This window comes from Callospermophilus lateralis, chromosome 8, assembly GCF_048772815.1.
Source record: "Callospermophilus lateralis isolate mCalLat2 chromosome 8, mCalLat2.hap1, whole genome shotgun sequence".
NCBI lineage: Eukaryota > Metazoa > Chordata > Mammalia > Rodentia > Sciuridae > Callospermophilus > Callospermophilus lateralis.
In genome coordinates this window covers 131,328,718-131,344,448 of record NC_135312.1, presented here as the reverse complement: position 1 = coordinate 131,344,448, position 15,731 = coordinate 131,328,718, and the positions used below count along the sequence as shown (strand labels likewise).

At 37.7% G+C, this 15,731-nt stretch overlaps 1 pseudogene; it reads right to left on the bottom strand.

The window, feature by feature from the left end:
• Positions 1-1,963: 1,963 nt before the first annotated feature.
• On the bottom strand, positions 1,964-13,257 carry LOC143405797 (elongation factor 1-alpha 1 pseudogene; annotated as a pseudogene).
• Between the last annotated feature and the right edge of the window lie 2,474 nt (positions 13,258-15,731).

Here is a 15,731-nt window from a genome sequence, read left to right as displayed (position 1 = left end):
AGGTGTGCTCTCTTTTATTGTCAAAATGACCATACTACCAAAAGCACTATACAGATTTAATGCAATTAAATCAAAATCCCAATGACATTCCTCATAAAAATAGAAAAATCAGTCATGAAATTCATCTGGAAAAATAAAAGACCAGAATAACTAAAGTAATCCTTGGCAAGAAGAGTGAAGCAGGTGACATCACTATATCAGACCTTAAACTATACTACAGAGCAATAGTAACAAAAACAGCATGGTATTGACACCAAAACAGACTGGTAGACCAATGGTTCAGAATGGAGGACACAGAGACTAACCCACATAATTACACTTATCTTATATTAGATAAAGGCACCAAAAACATACATTGGAGAAAAGACAGCATCTTCAACAAGTGGTGCTGGGAAAACTGAAAATCCATATGTACCAAAATGAAACTAAACCCCTATCTCTCACCATACACAAAACTCAACTCAAAGTGGATCAAAGATCTAGGAATTAAACCAGAGACACTGAGCCTATAAGAAGAAAAAGTAGGCCCTAATCTCAAACATGTTGGATTAGGCCCCAACTTCCTTAATAAGACTCATATAGCACAAGAATTTAAATCAAGAATCAATAAATGAGATGGATTCAAACTAAAAAGCTTCTTCTTAGCAAAATAAAAAATCAATGAGGTGAATAGAGAGCCTACATCTTGGGAGCAATCCTTCTTTTCTTTTATTCTTTCTTTTTTTGTCATTTACCTCCCTAGTTCCATAAACTGACTGCGCAGAAAAACCACAAGTATTCCAAGAACAGTTCTTAGGAAATGGAGATCTGATAGTTACTGCAGTTACTGCAACATCAAGCATGGGACATGATGGGCAAAAACCCCTCACCTGAGTTTCAGATGAAGTCCAAGTGTTTCACCTAAGCCATACCCACCAGCATGTGAGCTGCTACCTGTGCCTAGAGAACCCTGACCCTGTTTCAGGCACCCCCAGATGCATATTAGCTTGCTAAAGCCTTTACCCTTCATTAATGATTGAGGTAATTTTTTTTTCTCCAACAGTTCTGTTTTAAAACATTACGATAGGCTATCAGCCATGTTTCCAATTAAACAGCTACCGAGACAGCCATCCTGAGATAGTGGAAGAAACTCCAACATTAATCTTTAGATGGGAACATCTGTTGAAGAGCACAGAGTTTATTTGTTTTTTACTCTACAGATTAAAAACAAGAGAAACATCATAGAGATAAAAGCTCAATTGTAAGGCTGATTGAATATAGAAATTTCTTTGGAAGCAGCCAACTTTCCTTTTCTATGCATGTTGGAGATGAGATTGAATGACTAATTTTCAAAAAATATTATTGAATTGCTGCATTAGGAATGAGACAAAGTCTTAATAGTCATCAACAGACTCATTTCTCTCCTATTATGTTCCTGTCATGTGATGAATGCAGGACGTATTTTTTTAAATAAGGACTTACTACTTCCTTTGAGACTGTTTACACAATTTTTCATTAATTAAGGAATAATTATTAAACATTTGCATGTATATAAAAATGGTGAGGATTTTTCAACTCTGGAATTTCTCATTTACTGCTAAAGAGTTTTATAATGAGACATAAAACTCACAACTACATTCATTTTGGGGATATGATTTATGAATAATCTTACTTGAGGCACACAAAGACAGGTGACATCTGAGTCAGTGAAATTTTGCCTGCCTCTCCTTGTTTTTTGAGAGATAACAAAAGAGCAATCCTTTGGAGCTTTATAATGTTAAAAATTATCTAGACGTATTTTCCCCGGGGAACAACTGTGTTAGAACCCACTCTAATTCTCAGTCCTCAAAATGTATTTGCTCTTTTTTAAGGCTAGGTGATTGTGCATCCCTGGTGGACTATTAACCTAGTAAAACAAATTACTGTAGATGAAACACTATGATTATTTCATTTAAGATTCCATATATATACTTTTAATCAATTCCTATTCATTAGAAAACACTAATAACTCAAAACTGCCACAAACCAAAACCAAATGATCCACAAAGCATTCTCCTTTTCTTCTGAAGCTTTTACAATGCACGGTTTTCATTAACCAGTCTTTCTCTATTAAACTTAAATGGCCAATTGAGATAAGCCATTCTGATTCTGTTCTTCCACCACTGATTAAGACTAGAGTGTCGGGTGTTAGGGGTAATATCCCTTTAGCCTTCTGAGCACTCTGGGCAGACTTGGGGACCTTGCCATCTCTAGCAGCTCTCCTGACCTCTCTTTTGATGACACCCACAGCAACTGTCTGCCTCATATCCTGAATAGCAAAATGACTCAGAGGATGGTGGACCGAGAAGCCCTCAACACACTTGAGCTTTTCTGGAACCTATTGATGATGGCAGAATCACCAGATTTTAAAAATTTAGGACCATCTTCCAGCTTCTTACCAGAAGGGTGATTAGTTTTTTCTTTCAGCTCAGCAAACTTATGAGCAATGTGAGCTGTGTGACAACCCATGACAGGGGCATAGCCAGCACTGATATGGCCTGGGTGGTTCAGGATAATCACCTGAGCAGTGAGACCAGCTGCGTCCATTGATGGGTGATTTTGGCCACCACCAGCAACATTGCCACGGCAAACATCTTGGACAGATCGTTCTTGACATGGAAGCCCGCACTGTGGCCAGGAAGAGCTTCATGGTGCATTTCAACAGACTGTACTTCAGTTGTGACATCAACTGGAACAAATGTGACCACCATGCCCGGCTTGAGAACACCAGTCTCCACTCGGTCCACAGGGACAGTACCAATGCCACCAATTTTGTAGATACCCTGGAGGAGCAGATGCAAATGCTTGTCAGTTGGAGGAGTAGGTGGCAGGAAGCAATCTAAAGCTTCTGGCAGAGTGGTTCCACCGGACGCTGCCATCTTTATGGGTGACTTTCCACCGTTGACAAAAGGCATATTAGCACTTGGCTCCAACAGGTTGTCACCATTCCAACAAGAAAATACATTTTTAAATTCTTGTTTTCACCACATCTGCCATTCCCCTTGTATTTTAATAAAAGCTTAAAAGCATATGTGTGGTTTGAAATCAGGCTCTGTTCCCATGGGGGAGGAAGTTAATGTTGCAGCTAACATATCTGTCTCTTTGCACATACTCTTTTCCTCACCAAGAATGCCTGCTCTGGTCTTGCTTTGCCTTTTCTATTGCAATTCATTTTCCACCCCTGAAGTTTTCTTTGACAATGTCACTGACCTTTTATGTCATATAATTTGTGATCTTTTTTTGCCCATTTAGCGTCATATCCTATGCTTGTAGGTTAGCTCTAGTGCTCCATGTTCTCTTTGCATTTGTACATTATTTCCTCTCCTAAATGATGGGTTTGCTTGTTTTGTTGTTCCAGGGCCTATAGCTTTTATTTCAATGCACTCCCCCAGAGGGATAAGTACCTGCCTTGACCATGTGAACACTCGGTAAGTGCTTGAAGACCAATTTATTTGAATATGATGGATACGTCAAGTTCAAAATATCTGCAGGAGAGGTTGGGCTGAATGGACCTCCGCTTGCCTGGATTCCAACATCACTGGAATCCAGTAGGTGGATTACTTTTGACTGAACTGGCAACGGGCAGGTGAGATGAGCCAGACTGAAATAATAAATTTGTATTGATAAATGAATGCACTGGATGGGTCCGATATTTGACTTTTTTTTTTTTTTTTTTTTTTTTTTTAGAAAATTCTGCTCCCCCTAGAGATCATTCAGGTCATACCACAGACATGTCCTCTTTCCATCTACACTGCTGAATGAGCCCATGTGACTGGCACAGTCTATCTTTAGCTGAATCAGTATATTATCTCCTCAATTCTAAATTATTAGTACCATAAGAGACACCAAAGATTGAAAAAATATCTTTTGTGAGAAGGGAAGGTAAATTAAAAAAGGGGAAAAAAGGAAGAGAGACATGATATATACGTAGTAATTTTAAATTAAAAAAAATGATTGTTGAACCCTATTAGTTGATATCTCCACAAATAGAACTCTAAAGTTTTCATCATAAATTATTACGATAGCTTTTTTCACTAGTAGTCCTTTCCTATATTAAAGTTTCCTAATTTTTAAATAAAAGAATTTATACTTTGCAGATAATAAAAATTTTCATTTTGAAAGTAGACATTGGGAATCTGTACAGTATTTCTTCAGATTCAGCTACCATTTTGTCCAGGTTTAGAATTCTACATGACTTCAAAAGAAAAGAGAACTGCTTTATATTACTTACACTCTCCCTAGAGAGTCTATTTGTAACATTTAACTTAGTAGGTCTGTTTTTTTAAATATTCCCTTATAATCTATATTAATTTAAATAATCTCTCAAATAATGGTACAGTTATATATAAAACCTATGAAAACAGCCCTTCTGGCTGTCACAAATACTAGTTTTAAGTTGTATGTTCTATAAAATATTATTTGAGCAACATTTTCAGTTTTATACACAATATGAAAAGAGGAGCTGGTGTGGTGTCACCACCTGGCACATGAGTCAAAGGTGCAAACCCAAGACTTTCTGAAGGCACTGACCCACTTACAAGGGCAGAGTCCTATTACCAAGACTTCCAACCCCATGCGTGGGGAGTAAGTTCCCATCTGTAAATTTTCAGAGAGGATATCTTCAATCACAGTAGTAAATTTACAAAATTTACCTCTAGTTCTATCTTTACATTTATCTATCTATAGATCTATCTATCTATCTATCTATCTATCTATCTATCTATCTATCTATCACCTATATAGACTTGCTTTCTGGATGTTAACAGTCAGGAAAATCTACCCCCCGCCCCTACTTTTGGACTTTTGGCTTTTGTACCCCAAGTCACATTTTTTAGATTGTGTTCTTTGCTCTGTCATTAAGAAGTACAGGCTTGTTTGTAGTAGAGTTAAATCTACAGCCTATATTTATCTTTAAAGATAACCATTGGTTTATCATCCTTAGCAACTTAGTGAGACCCTCAGAATGTAGTGAGACCCTGTTTCAAAATGAAAAAATAAAATGAGCCAGGGATGTAGCTCAGTCATAAAGTGTCCCTGGGTTCAATCCCCAATACCAAAATTTATAAAATAAATTAAAAAATAAAAGTAGATTAAAATAAAACAACTGTTGAAATATATTGCAACATCTAAAGAGATCTTTATGTTCAAGATAACTTTCTGTAGTGATTTTTCTTTTTGTTATGGAGTTAATGCCATTTCTTGTTCTACTAGAAAAACGTCTCAATCCATATATTTATTTTTCATATGTAAGAATTTTGCAATGACATATTACTAAACCAGGTTTCCTGACAGTACAAAGAAAACGTGGTGTTTGATCATTACCAAGTGTGTTCTGAGGATCAATCTAGATTTAGGGCAGTGCCGAAGCAGAAAACAAATGTTCTTTTTATTACTCAACTTTATTAACAGAACTGTCCTACAGGTTTGTCTCTAAAACATTTGGATCTCTCTTTAATCAGCAAAACAAAATATCAATACTTTAGTCATTTGTCATAGAATTCAATATTGGATTGACTTTGAATCATTACTTGCCAAAGGCTTAACTGAGGCATTTGATGTCTGGGTCTGTCACACGTGTTAAGTACACATTTCTTTAGGCTCTGTACTGACTGAAAGCAGTAAGCAATGTGAAGGGACTATTGGATTTAATTTCCACGAGAAACACTTTGATCATCACACTGTCTAATATATGTGCAAGTCAGATTAAAACTGGGGCCATTCCTGGGACGAGGAAAGAGAAAGGAGAGGTATTCTATGCTTTCCAATTATCTGCTAAATTTCAAAAGGTCTCTTTGAGTCAGGTGTTAGTATGCGCATTTACAAAGGAGTCAATTAAGACTCTGAAATATTTAAAACTTTAAACACACATTATAGTGAGTCATGATAGGCAGAAGGGCTCCTCAAAGGTGCAGGTACCCAGAGCCCTGGAACCTGTGAATATATTACACGGCAAATGGGACGCTGCAGATGTAATTGAGGTCACAGAACTTTAAAGAAGGAGATTAATCCAGAATTATTCTGGTGGGCACAATGTAGTGAACTCTTAAAAACAAAAGCTGTTCTCTGCCTGGAGACAAGAGAGATGTAACACATGGAGAAGACACTTCAAATGTCACCACATCATGACACTCTTATGTGCTTATTAATGGAATCCTGCATATTTTCTACTGTACTATAACTTCTAGGTATCATAATTTTACCTTTATAAAATTAAAATGACTTAATTGAGAAGGGAGCACCTTATTCAAAACTTTGTGATCTGTAGTGTTAGATAAATTTTCAGATAAAATAGATGCAAATATTTGTTAAAATGTCACTGTTCATGCTTTTGCTAAAAAAAAAAAATCATTAAAATAAATGGCTTTTTAAAAATCCTAGCCATGATTTTGCAATAATTTACCTAAAGATAATACTATTGATTAATAAGAGTTATATATATATGTGTATATATGTACATATATAAACATATATACACATACACACATGTATTTATATGTGTATCGACAGAGTGAGGGAGAGTTCAAAGAAACAGTGCAGATTTCCTCACAAGATAGCAATTTTATCAGATCCTCATGCTCTGAATCTTCTCAGGGTGACACAAAAGATGATCCTGTTTCATTTGCCCACACACTTGGCTTATATTACAGGAAAGCAACCTCAAAAGTATGACACTCAGTGCTTACATAGGGGCTGCTGGCCATCTGCCCCTCCTTCCCTCAGGTGAGACAGTCTTACCACAGTATAAAGTTAACAACTCTTCTCCAGGGAGTGGAGGACAATGTCCTCCTTTTTATTTATTAGGATAATAATAATATGCAGCAAATATCACTGGGAAGTCACGTTCCAAGTCTCTAACTTACCAGGCCTTGCTATTTAAACATTTTCCTCAGTTAAAAGGCTTGGACCATGTGGAATCATGAAATATTCAAGGAAATCATATTTCAACACACAGTCATCTTGAAAATTAGTGAACATACCTGGATATTTCAGCTGAACTCACTAATCAGATCTCCACAATTATTTATACCCCTGCAATATTGTTTATTCTAATTCAAGTCCTTTGCCAAATCTCTATGGCCAGGTTGATTATTGGCTTTAGATTTTTAGCAGGCCACTTTTTTACAATACCACCATGATATAATTGGGTTTTCACTACTGTTAGATTTAGGGAAAGGCTTCAAAACCAGGTTGTTGGGTATTTTGAGGTCCCTCCTGCATTCCTGATTCAAATCTACCTTCCTTCCAGAAGCAGTGTGGTCACTTTCTGAAGTGGTATTTACTCCAATATAAATATGGGCATGGACTAAAAGATGATCAGAAATTCTACAAAGTGATTTCACAAATCTCCCGGCTGATTAATCCCTATGTTACTGTTATTGTTTGACTTTGCAAGACTGGGGGCAAAGAGGAACAACGATAAACAGAATCATCTCTAACATGTTTGAGATTTCATATTTGCCTACCCATGAAAATTTCCCTTCTATCCCAAAGTTAAAGAAGTTAGGAAATTTAATCAGCTTGTGCCTGTTTCAGCTATATGGAGAAAGAAATTACATATATGTGTATGTGTGTACATCCATGTGTATACACATACACATATAGGGGTTATGTGTATATATATATGCACATATATTTACAGATACATGTATATTTCTGCAGTCTATGTATAGAAAAATTTATTTCAAAGAATTAGGTTGATAAACAGAATCATCTCCATAACCATGGAGGCTCAAAGGCTGGAAACTCTTTGGCATGAGAAGAAGCCATAATATTCAGGCAGAATTTCTTCTTCTTCATGGGACTCTAAGTTGTGTTCTTAAGACTTTTTTCAATTGATTGGATGAGGCCCATCTTCATTGCAAAGAGGATCTCCTTTACTTAAAGTCCACCAATTGCAAAACACAACATGGTAGCACCCAGATTAATGTTTGATTGGATAACTGGATAGTTGCCTAGCCCAGATGATAGCTGAAAAGTATTAATCAGACCATTGCTTGGGATCTGGATAGAAGACCCAATCAATACAGGATTTACTTTATGTCTAAATTCCTGGTTCTGTGATGTTATATAGCACTTTTGTTGAGATTGCATGGTCTGTAGCATTAGAGTGCTGGAAGCAGGTGACCCTGTCTGTCCTTTCCCTTTTATTTATGTTTCCACACTTAGGTTCCCAGATATCACCCCCCAAAAATACCATATCTGCTAAATAAGAAGCTAACAATAGGAGATATTACTTTGTTAAGAAGTGAAAGCTCATTAGTCCTTATGTACCATATATTTTAAAAATAATTAAACTCCTTATTTTTAGGATTTTTATCGATATATTATAATTACACACAATGACTCACTGTGATACATTTGTACATACACAGCATAGTCTCTTTTATTCTCCTATACTCCCCTTTTCTCTTTCTTCTTCTCCCCCTGCCCAATCCCCTTTCCCTACTCTACTGGTCTCACTTCTATTTTCACAAGTTCCCTTTCATCTCTTTTCTTTTTTTCTCTCTAGCTTCTTCTGCATATGAGAAAGCTCATACAACCTTGACTATCTGACCCTGGCTTGCCTCACTGAGCAGGATGATAAACCACACGTTCAGAAATGCTGTTCAACCTGTGTAGCAAGTGGGGAGAAATGCACATATACCTAATGTTTCCGTGGTACAGTGAAGGTGAGTAAAAATTAGGAGACTAATCCTTACAAGAACACTATACCAGTTCTTGGACAACAATTTTATACTTTAAAAAAACATGTGACTTTTCTTCATTGACAGACAACATAGTATTTAAAATGGAAAAGATCAGAATCTTAAGAGTCCTTAAAAGCTTTGAACCCAGAAACCTACTATTAGAGATGACACAATATTTTTGTAGAATAAATGATTTCATATTATTTCTAGGATTCATATATTTAAAACACAAGAGAGGATAATTTTATTAGCATATACTCCATTTTACTTAATATTATGAATCACAGTATTTGTTCCAGACAAGAGTTGATGTAGCTCTAATTAAAGTTCTATTTTATATATATGTATAGCCTTCCACTGTCCTTGTACTGCTAATTTTAATAATTCAAATATAATCTCTCCTTTATCACAGTCTTTTATTCTTTTAATATTATTCAATCTTAGAAATAGTCATCTTGCTGAAATTTTAGTAACTTTATCATTTTATAATTTTATTGGAAGCTTGGTTATTGCTCATAAAATTCAGAATCTCTCATAAATAGTCTACAGCATGGCTAATATATATATTAAAAGAGGTGCACTCAGACCAGGAAACTTGTAATTTGTAACAATCCTATGAAAGCCAATAATTTATAAAGACATTTTATTACATGAAATAATCAAACTTTAAAAATTTGAAAAGTAAATAAATAACATTTTCACTTCTGGGAAAAAAAAGTATACCTAAGGGCAATGTAAATGAAACAAAATTTAAATATCAATTACCTTGTAATAAAGATTTCTATTGTAAAAGAATTTTTTAAACACTAATCACTCCCAAAATGAAGTTATTTTTAAAATGCTGATGCAATTCATTTTTTTTTTTCGGATGTTGATGGGCTCCTGTCCTACTGGACCACATTCTTTCATGCTATTTAATGTAGTCAAATGATTTAAAAGATTCAATGGACTGCAATGATGAAATGACCATGGTTGGTGCTTGGCCACTCCTTTTTGAGCTCTGAGAATCTTCTGTCAGGCAGCAAATGAGGAGAAACCTACCCTTGGCATTTGAATTGTTATCTTATGGCAGTAAATATTTCACTAGCTATTTTCTTGTGATTGCTAATCTGTTATGGGAGAAAGCACTTGGGAATATAATAGAGAGACTCTCTGTCCTATCATTAGGATGTGTTTTAAGGGTCTGAAATTATTAACCCATTGGCAAGTCTCTACTCAGGATTTGAGCCCTAATTTTCAGTCTATTGATGGACAAAATCCATTGAAGGGGGCTGGGATGGTCATAATACATTGAGGAGACAGAAAAATTGAGGCCTGCAAGTCACACCAGGCTCCCCTCATATTTTTTTTTTTTTTTCTGAAAGGCTTCAATATTTGTATTCCAGATATCTCAAATAAGTGCCATTTTTATAATGTAGATGGTTAACACTCTTTTCTCTCCTATCACATCTTTCAGAAGTACTCCTGAGACAGAGATTCCTGTGTAAATAAGTGAATTATGCAGGGATTTCTTCCAGGAGGAAGCATAAAGGTATGCAGGTCATACGACAGGAAAATTAAAGTGAGAGTCTTGCATCAGTTAATACCTGTTGCCCAAACAGACAGAGCCAAAAGTCATGCCACAGTCTATCAATCTAAAACAAAGGTAATTTATTAGCCCATGACTGGGGCAGGGAATGGGTAACAATTCCGTCTGGGCTTAGAGGAGTGGTTATTTTGCTGGGCTCCATCTTTGTCCGATTGGACTAGGGTGTGCTTACATGTTTGAAAGTCTTGTATATTGGCTGGTTGTCTGGCCCAAGTGACTCCAGCAAAGTCGTTCAACTTTATTAAATACACAGTGTTTGTAAGGTCCTCAGGAAGGACAGCAGAAGGCAAGTTTCTAAGCACAAGTGTATGATGATTTCCAGTGCCCATGGATCACAGAAAGTTACATAACCAAGCCAGAGTCAGTCATGTAGTAATTATTCAAGGTCATGGACACAAGGAGAAGCAAATCATTTTAGTTCATTATTGCTATAATCTACTGTATGTAAAACATAAAGATCAGCAAAAAGTAGTTTCAACCTCAGCTAAAGAGAAACTTGGAAGTGTAGGTGGTGTACAAATCAGAGGTGTATGGTCCTTATGCAAGAGAATAGGGCTCTAGATTCTTGTGGTGGCTAAGCAATGGCCTAGGGGCTGGTCTCCAGGTCCCTGCATCTATCCTCTACAACCAGCAATATGAGTCCTGGGGTGCTGGCTCCTGGAAGAACAAGTGCACTTCAGACGCAGAGAGGGCTTTAAGAGGAGACAAAGGTGTAGGAGACACTAAGAGCAAAAAGGCATCTGCACGAATCTGGACTAAGCAACTACATTGTCTGCCATAGCATCCCTTGACATTGGTCAGACTCAATAACGTTTATCAGTTAATGGACTAGCTGACATGAAGTCTTTAAGATGTTGATTTTCTGAAGCACACAAAACATAAAGAAGGATTAGCAAGGATAAGTCCCATAAAAGGTTCTTAGCGTAACTCATGTTCAGCATCTCATCCCTGTGCATCTCTTCCCCATGTTCAGCATCTCTTCGCCAGTCTGGAGTACCACTTCCCTTACCTATCCATTCTGCAGGACCATGTGTGTTGCCTACTGGCGTGGGCCAGACATTCATTTCTGAGGAGTCTGTGATCCTCAGTATCGATCTTCAGTAAGGGTGTAATTGTTGTGATTCTTCCTTCAAACTAGGCATGATGATATTGAGAAAGGTCCTGAATGATGGACATATTCCTCCATTCTTCTATTACACAGTTACAAGCCTATCCCATCAAGAGGATCAGTGTCAATTGTCCCACCCAGAACAACTCATCTCTTTGCCTTTTGGTTTCTAAGCACGATAAAACAAGGTGGCAGCTGTAACTTTTGACTTAGTGCAACTTATATAGTGTTTCCTGGTCAAAGTATCCTCCCTCGGTAAACCAAGATCTCAATATAAAGGAGCAGAAGGTGTGAAACTAGAAATCACAAGTGCTTCTATGTCAGTCACTGGGAGTAGTGGGGAGCAGAACCACTTATTTGTACTTTTGGTGTCCAAATCCACTGTCCCACCTGCTGTAGATACAGGTTCTAGATGGTTGGCACAAGGTCCATGTCACATCTTGAAGGGCAGAACTTGATTCCCACACAGGAATATCTACAAGCTGGTGCCATAGCTGGTGCCTTTCAGCACTCTTTAGGGATTGTAGTTTCTAAAAATAGCGATGTTATAAGTGAAGGTACCAATGAATCTTTGGTAATATGTCCATGATTTCTCTTCTCTTGGTTTAAATTTAGTTAATTTTTTCGAGTGATGCTCTGCAGGATGAATCTTTCAGTAAACAAGAGTCTGTGTCCACAGACATTGGGGTGGCAAAGACAGTTCGAGGAAAACCATTGTGGAGGGTCCTTATGAAAGCTCAGGTTTTACCAAGATTCACGTGGGAAGGCTGATCTAGCTGCCGTTCTGCACTGGCTGATAATTAGAGTAATGAAATTCTACCTTATCTCTGAATTAAATACGGCCACCTGTATTTCTGTCATCTTATTTTCACTTTAGACACTAGTGAGTCCAGTAGTGTTACCGTATCTCCTACAGTCATCACCACTCTAACGAAAACAGTCGTGACTGCTGTCTGATGAATTCTTTATCATCTTTGAAAGTAACGTGCCCTCTGGCTCTCTGCAGGATATAATCTTTGGGGGTGGGGGTGGGTAGTGATTTTGAATCACTGTCAAATTCACCTCCATGAACCCCAGGGATACCTTCTCAATGCTGTGACAGGGCAAATACAACATCTCCGCTTTATGTTATATAAACCATATGCTATGGTTTGGATAGCAGGTGCCCCCCAAAAGCTCCTGTGAGGACAATGTAAGAATTTTTGGACATGAGATAATTAGATTATGATAATTGTAACCTAATTGGTAGATTAATCCACTGATTTGGATTAACTGGGTAGTTACTGTAGGTAGGTAGGGTACAACTGGAGGGGGTGGATCACTTGGGTCTGCCTTGGGGTTCATATTCTGCCTTGGTGAGCAGAGCGCTCTCTCTCTCTCTCTCTCTCTCTCTCGCTCGCTCTCTCTCTCTCCCTCTCCCTCTCTGCTTCCTGACTTTCATGCCCTGAGCTGTTGTCCTCTCCCATGTGTTTCTGCCTTATTTTCTGCCTCACCTCAGGCACCAGAGTTTTGGAGTCAGTCAATCATGGACTGAATCTCTGAAAACTTGAACCAAAGTAAACTTTTCTTCATCTACACTGTTCTTGCCAGGTCATTTTGTCACAGTGATGAGAAAGCTGAGTGAAACACTGGCACTGCAAGAGTTGGGGTGCCATCAGAGCAGTATAGTAAGACTTGACGTAGGTGCTACGTCCTAGCATTGCCCTGAGTCCATGGGAAGCCATCCCCAAACCAACACTCTCTGCCCTGTCCAGATTCCTGGACTGTTCTAGAAAACCAGTTCCTCGAGGTCTGTCCTGGACATGAATCTGACAGGTGGCATTCAGACACGAGCAAGGGGAGGGGACTTGAGCCATGGGAACATGAGATTGGGGGAATGTTGCCGTGGACTGGGCCTACTGTGCTCTCCCCCACGTGCTTTCTTTTGAAGAGTGAATTGTCCAAGGCTGCGTTAGTCCTCCAGACTTAAGCCAATAGGTATAAGCTTCATTCCTAAGCCAACAACCTGTTACCTGCTAATTACTCCATAGAGTGTGGGGCGCTCTTTTCTGAGTCTTACATGGATGATACTTAGGTACTCAGGGAGACAGGATAATTAGGAACAAAGCCCCCAATCATATAATCTGTAAGAACAAATTCTGAATTCCAATTCCAGTGGGTGAGCCAGAATTCCTTTGGAAGGTGCTGTTGAATTGGATGAGGGCTAGAAATTCACAGTAGGATAAAAATGGACTCTCATTCCCTAGTGTCCTATTGAATGGAACATCATCTTTATTACAAGTGGGAATTTAAAATACACTTGCTCATATAAATGGTATTTTAATTATTTAAAAAATCGATCTAGTGCTATAATTGCTTATTCATATGACAAATGCATAATCTATTTGAAATATTTTATACCCTATTGAAAATTGTAAATTTTTGTAATAATGCTGTTTAATAATTTTAATGCATTGCAGATATTTCTGTTGATTGGTTCATTACTTAACTGGGGTTTTTCAAAATTCTTTCAAAAGAAAATGTGTGTGAATGCCCAACAAATCGTTCATAAAGGAGTCTTATGAACTTCACCAATCCTGTTACACTCTCTCTTGCTGTCAACAGAGAATTTGCCTCTTGTTCTTCGTTGACTCCAGCCAGTGAATTTAAACAGTTGGAACAATAGATTCTGAATCTCTTTCATTAATAAAATCTAATTTTTAATGAAACTTTGTAAGTAATCTTACATCTTGTTGATAAATATCTTTATGGAAGACATTAAGAAATTAAAAACTCAATTTGAGCATCCTAAAAACACTTATTTAATTTTTTATTCCCTATATTCAATATTAGTATTATCCAGGATGAATATAATAAGAAGACTTGATTATGTTCATGTTGCCAATACAAAGCAACACTTCTGGAAAGACACAAAAGCAGTGCCACCCAAGACAGACCATAGCTGAGGAGTGTCAACTGTAGCAGGAGAGACCATTCACAGGCCTTGAGATGAAACATCCAATTGCTTACATCAGTTGACCATATTTGCTCCATTACAAAGTAAATAATATGATACTATAGAATTGTGTAGAAGACTTAGTGTGTCTACATAAAGGACATGATATGATAGCTCACAAGTAGGATAAACATCTTATGAAAGTTCTTGCTGTGCATGTAAGTTCCATACAAACTACACACTGTCACAAGCCATCCGTGGACGTGTGTGTGAGCTATGTGCATTTGCGCGATATGAAGGGACTGGTGTGACATTACTGCCTGATTGGGCTGTATGAGGCACATGTGTACCTTTTCTCTTGCTCTGCCTATGATCCCACACTGTACCTGAGATGGGTGTAGCTTTCTAAAATGTCAATCAACCTGCTGACCACAAGACATCCCGGAGCAAGACTCCACCCTTTAAAACCCAATCCCTTGCCTTATTTGGGTGGGATATTCTATGAATGGGTTTTCCCCAGTAAATAGGGGAATTTCAGGTGTGCTTGCTCTTTTGCTTCTTGCCTCCTTTGCTCCCCGTGCCTTCCAGCTGACACCGGAGGTCTCAGAGCCATCCCTGATCCCCCCCAAAATCATTTCTGTGTTTGTGTGTGTGTTTTTTAGTTGTCAGCCTGGCCCATTGGTGACAGCACACTACCCTGAACATTTCAGTCCCCCATCCGTGTGTGCTCAGACACATACACACACAAACCCTATTCTCATCATATGGTCACACTGGCAAAGTTTTTAATTGTGTTGAGATATTGAAAAAAACAGGCTTTCATTTTTAAAATCACATATTGAGATATTTTTTGTCACTACTTGTCTCAAAGAAAGAAGAAAGAAAATGTGACAATCTGAGGACTGTGTGATCATGGGTCTCAGTATTACCCAGGTTGCAGCAATAAAGGAAACAGAGCTCTGTCATGGGTGGTCTGACATTTAACAAACCTCCCTGGCTTCTGTGTGTTTGCCTCTCAGTCTCTCTTATGTATCTTGTATCTTATATGCATTTTTTCTCTATTGTTATGTATTGTTATGTAAAAAACATGAGCCATAAACTTAGTGGGTTAATTAACAAGATTTTTTTTTTTTTTTTTTTTATCAGCTCACGTTGTTTCTATAGTTCACAAGTCTAGCTGGTGGGCTTGCACCAGGTTCTCTGGAAACAGACTCAAATTAACTTTTCATACCCCATGTGTCCTTGATCAAGCTGTATTCCCACTGGATGGTTGGGGGAAGAAACTTCTTATAAACTAATTCTGATTGTTAGCACTTAACAATTTTATTATGCTATTTTTCATCGCCTGGAGACTTGAACACTTGAGTTTTCTGTTTACTTCCTTGCTGACTACCT